General features: G+C 41.0%; 1 pseudogene; it reads left to right on the top strand.

The window, feature by feature from the left end:
• The first annotated feature begins 1,613 nt into the window (after window positions 1-1,613).
• LOC102996691 (RNA-binding motif, single-stranded-interacting protein 2-like) lies at window positions 1,614-3,137 on the top strand (annotated as a pseudogene).
• Window positions 3,138-5,613: the final 2,476 nt, after the last annotated feature.

The raw sequence follows: 5,613 nt of genomic DNA, 5'->3' as shown, positions 1-5,613 counted from the left end.
AAGAGATTTTATACTATGTCTATTTCATCACAATAAAAAATTTAATCTAATCTTTATGAAGGGAATAAAACTATATTTTCACCAAATGTTTATATGTCTAATATAAAAATCTATTTTTTTTTCAAACTTAAAATAATTGTCTTCCCTTCTACCCTCAGAATATGGGAAGATTGTCTGAACTTGAGGGGCAGGTGACAGAGGGGAAGCAAGAGAGATACATCTCAAAACAGCTCTCAAAAGGGCCCTGTGCCTTGTTGTTCTGGGAAACCAGACCCCCAAAAAAGTGTTGGACATGAGAGCTGTAGCGGAAATACACTCCCTTTTCCTGAATAAGTAGGCATAAAGTGTCAAAACCAGAGTTTCCCTACGGGGATAGGGATCATATTGGTGTCAAGCATATCAGTGGTGGGTTTGAGGGCAGCTCAAATTTTCCAGGAGGATATATCTCTGAGAGGCTGAATGGAGCCCAGAGACCAGTGAAAGTGGGAGCCATGTGTTTTGGATCAGGAGGTCAATCCAGGAAGGGACAGGAGCCAATGACCAGAGTCCCATTAAAGTCCATGCACATCTGCAAGATGAATGATGACCAAAGATGAGATATACCCATGTCAATGTCTTGGCATAACCAAAGTCATCATCCTTCCCAGGATGGGGATAACTCCTGAACTAAGTAAGATCTAGTTTTACATAACAAGCAGTTTGGGCTTGCAAAGTGGAATGTTCATTTACAGATAGATGAAGAAAAATACTATTCTTATTGTAATGTTGGATTAAGATTTATAACTGTGAACTCTGGAGAGAGAATACACATTCTTTTAAAACATAGGTAGAATGTCTTTCAAATAAAAGCCTATAATAGACTACAAGCAATATCTCAACAAGTCCCAAATTTTTATATAATACAGGTCATGTCCACTGACTACAATGGCTTAAAGCTCAAAATCAGTAATAAAATGTGGGGCTTTTCCAAAACATCTCTAAACCTCGGAAAAAAAAAACCCCACAACTTCTAGAGGATCCTTGGATGAAAGAGAAAGCCACCTACCACTCACATCACAGTTAAGGCTTTCCTTTTGTTGTTGTTGTTGTTGGGGGTAGGAGTTTATTAATTTATTTGTTTATTTTTGCTGTGTTGGGTCTTCGTTTCTGTGCGAGGGCTTTCTCTAGTTGTGGCAAGCGGGGGCCACTCTTCATGGCGGTGCACGGGCCTCTCACTATCGCGGCCTCTCTTGTTGCGCAGCACAGGCTCCAGGCGCGCAGGCTCAGTAGTTGTGGCTCACGGGCCTAGTTGCTCCGCGGCATGTGGGATCCTCCCAGACCAGGGCTCGAACCCGTGTCCCCTGCATCAGCAGGCAGATTCTCAACCACTGCGCCACCAGGGAAGCCCCAAGGCTTTCCTCTTAAGATCAGAAAGAAGACAGGGATGTCCACTCTTACCACTCCTATTCAACATTGTCCTGGAGTTCCTGGCCAGTGTAACAAAAGAAGAAAAAGAAATAAAAAGAGTTTTATAAAAAGAGAAAGTAAGGAGTGAATCCATTTCTATTCACATGGTTGCCCACGTAGAAAATTCCAAATAATTTATCAAAAAGCTACTAGAGGCTGAGGGTGGGAACGCTGAGGTGGGACAGTTGCAAAGGCCGAGGACGCGGCAGCGTCAGAATGATGGAATTCTTGGAGAGAGGGGAGAGCGGTACCTCTCTACACTCGGATAAGAGTGAGCTCTGTTCAAGAGGTCTCTTAGTGAGCTTCGACATTCGAAGGCCAGATGCGGCCCTCAGTACCCCACCTCACAGTGCGGCATGGAGGTCGAACAAACACCTAGACTCCAGCATGCGGTTTTGCTCAGAGACAGTTTGAACAAACATCCCAACTCTGTGAACTACGGCTTGGGCATCAATTTCAGGTTGGTCATATGTGCCATTGTCTTAGCAAATGGCACCACCAAGTCCAGTCAACGGTACCCCTAACAGCAGCAGTGAGAGTACCTATAAATGACCAGCTGAGTGAAATCAACTTCTACATCAGGGCATTGCAGCCAAGCGCTACTGACCAGGACCTAGTCAAGTTGTGTCAGCCATACGGCAAGTTTGTCTCCACTAAGGCCATACTGGGCAAGACCACAAACAAATGCAAAGGCTATGGCTTTGTGGACTTTGACAGCCCTTCAGCAACACAGAAATCTGTAAAACCACTGAAAGCCAGTGGTGTACAAGCACAGATGGCAAAGCAACAGGAGTAGAACCCCACAAATTTATACATCTCAACCTCCCATTGTCAACATATGAGCAAGAACTGAAGGGAATGCTAAAGTCCTTTGGTCAGGGTATCTCCACTCGAATCCTTCAAGATACCAGTGGAACAAGCAGAGGGGTTGGCTTTGCAAGGATGGAGTCCCCACAGAGAAGTGTAAAGCTATCATCACCCACTTTGGAAAATATATTAAGACACCTCCTGGAGTACCAACCCCATCTGATCCCTTGCTTTGCAAATTTGCTGATGGGGGTCCAAAGAAATGACAGAACCAAGGAAATTTTATGCAAAATGGACAGCCTGGCCAAGGAATGCAGACATGCGTGGTATGGCCTTGACCTATAACCCCACCACAGCTCTTCAGAATGGGTTTTATTCAGCTCCTTATAACTTCACCCCCAAAAGGATGCTTGCTCAGTCTGCACTGTCCCCATATCTTCCATCTCCTGTGTCTTCATATCAGAGAGTAACTCAGAAATCTCCTCTTACAAGTACCTAACCCATCTTGGATGCACCACAAGTCATATCTCATGCAGCCTTCAGGTTCAGTTCTGACACCAGGAATGGATCATCCCATTTCTCTCCAGCCTGCCTCCATGATGGGATCTCTTACCCAGCAACTGGGCCACCTCTCCCTGAGCAGCAAGGGCACACATATGCCAACAGCTGCAGCTATGCAAGGAGCTTACATCTCCCAGTACACCCCTGTGCCTTCCTCTTTTTCGGTTGAGGAGAGCAACGGCCAGAAAAATCAAGTGAACGTGGATGCTCCCTCAGACCATGGAGTCTATTCTTTCCAGTTCAACAAGTAACAGTGGATTTCCCTCCCCGTATTTTTTGAATATCAATGAATTCTTGGAGATGCTGATGCTCCAGACTCAAGAGGGCTGACTAGGAATACAGCCCCTCTGTGGGCCCTGCTGAGGACTAACACTTGGCCATCGGTTTTCACAATCCTAGGCCTGGAAAAAAATCTCTGCACTCTTGTCCTCTGCTCTTCCTCTGCTCAGGTGGAGCCTGAGGGAACTGTCACTTTTTGTGTGTGCTACAGTCAAGGAGATCAAAAAAACTTTTAAGAAAAAAAAAAGCCACTAGAAATAATGAGTTTGCAAGGTTGCAGGATAGAAGGTCAGTACACAAGTATCAGCTGTATTTCTACATGATATCAATGAGTAATTGGAAACTGAAAGTTTTAAAAATACTACTTGTAATAGTAACTAAAAATCATAAGGTACATAGGTATAAATATAGAAAAGTGTGTAATATCTAAATGCTGAATGATATGTATAATAAAGGAAGTCAAAGAAGACCTAAATAAATGTAGAGATATACCACATTCATGGACTAGAAGATTCAATATTGTTTAAGAATAGCTGCTTCCCCTAAATTGACCTATAGATTCAACACAATCTTCATAAAAATCCCAGCAAGATTTTTTTTTCATAGAAATTGGCAAAATGATGAAAAGACGATCCATGAGGGTAGGGGTAATTGCAAAACACATGTCTGATAGGTGACAAATCCAGAATATATAAAAATCTCAAAACTTAATATAAGAAAATAACAAAAATATTGGCAAAATATTTCAAGACACTTCATCAAATATATGTATAGCAATTAAGCATGTGAAAAGATACTCAACATCATTAGTTATTAGGAAAATGCATATTAAAACAACAATGTGATACTGCTATACATACAACACCATTGATATTAGCAAGTGCTGGCAAGGATGTGAAGCAACTGGAGCTCTGAACCATTGTTGGTGGGAATGCAAAATGGTACTGCCACTTTGAAATCAGTTGATAGTCTTCTGTAAAGTTAGATGTGCATTTGCCATATGACCCAGCAACCCCACATCTAGTTATCTATGCAAAGGAAATGGAAGCTTGTGTTTGTTCAAAACCTGTACATAAATGTTTATAACTTTATTCATAATTGCCAAAAGAGTAAACAATCCAAATGTCCTATAACTGACAGATGCATGAACAAACTGTGGTACACTGATATGACAGAATACTACTGTGCAGTGTAAAGGGAAAACTACTGATAAAAGCAACAGCATGGATGAGAATTTTCAAAATCATCAAGCCCTGGTGTCTTTTTGTTTAACAGATCTTCCCTCAATTTATCTCTCCTTTTGCATTTTTCCTGTAGCAGTAAGTAGAAACCAGGTCTCCTCTTGAAGTTTGGAAACAATTTTTGCTAAGCATTCTTCCACTACATAACAAGGATTCTCCTTCTTCCAGTCACCTGCAGCATTGTCAACATCCACTTTGCTACTATCATTTTCTTCTATACAATCTAGTCTTTTCCCATTATACTCTACAAAATATTTCCAGCCACCACCCACTGTCAGATTTCAAACCTACCCCACATTTAGGTACTTATTAAGGCACCAGCTCATGCTTGGTACCAAAATCTGTATTAGCCTTCTATTGGTGCATAACAAATTATCACAAACCTATCAACTTAAATAAAAGCATATATACATTATCTCAGTTTCATAAGGTCAGAAGTGCAGAATGCTGTGGCTGAATTCTCTGCACAAAGCCAAAATCAACTTGTCAGCCAGACTGAGTTCTCATGTGGAGGCTCTGGGCAAAAATTCATTCAAGCTTATTCTTGTTAACAGTATTCAATTTCTTGAATCTGTATAACTGAGGTCCTTGTTTACCTGCTGGCTGTCAACCAGGGGCTACTTCCAGCTCCTAGAGGTCACCGACGTTCCTCATCATATGGCTCCTCCATCTTCAAGTCAGCTGCAGTGCATCAAATCCTCCTTGTGTTTTGCATCTCTCTGACTTTTCCTTCTGCTATCAGCTGGGAAAAGCTCTCTGCTTTTCAAGGGTTCATGTGATTAGGTCAGACTCATCAGGATAATCTTCCTATCTTAAGATCAACTGTGCCATATAACATAAATAATCATGGGAGTAAAATCCATAAAACCTAAGCCCCAGGGATTATTTTGGACATGATTTATAGATTTAACACCATTCCTATCAAAATACCAGAAAAAAATTTTTGTAGACCTAAATAAGCTTCTTCTAAAATTTATATGGAAAGGCAATGGCTCTTTTGCATACCTAAAAAAAATTTTTAAAGAAGAATAAAGTGAGAGGAATTACTCTATCCAATGTTAAGGCTTACTACAATATCTGCAATAATCAAGACAGTGTGATATTAGTGGAGGGAAGACACAAAGATCACTAAAATAAAATAGACAAACAGAAATATACCAAGGAAATAAGCCCAACTAATTTCTGACAAAGGCAGAAAAGCATTTAAATATGGGTAAGTATAGTCTTTCAACAAATGATCCTGGAGCAATTAGACATACACAAGGTAAAAAAATGTAAG

This window comes from Physeter macrocephalus, chromosome 2, assembly GCF_002837175.3.
Source record: "Physeter macrocephalus isolate SW-GA chromosome 2, ASM283717v5, whole genome shotgun sequence".
NCBI classification, from domain to species: Eukaryota; Metazoa; Chordata; class Mammalia; order Artiodactyla; family Physeteridae; genus Physeter; species Physeter macrocephalus.
This window is presented reverse-complemented; position numbering and strand designations above follow the sequence as displayed.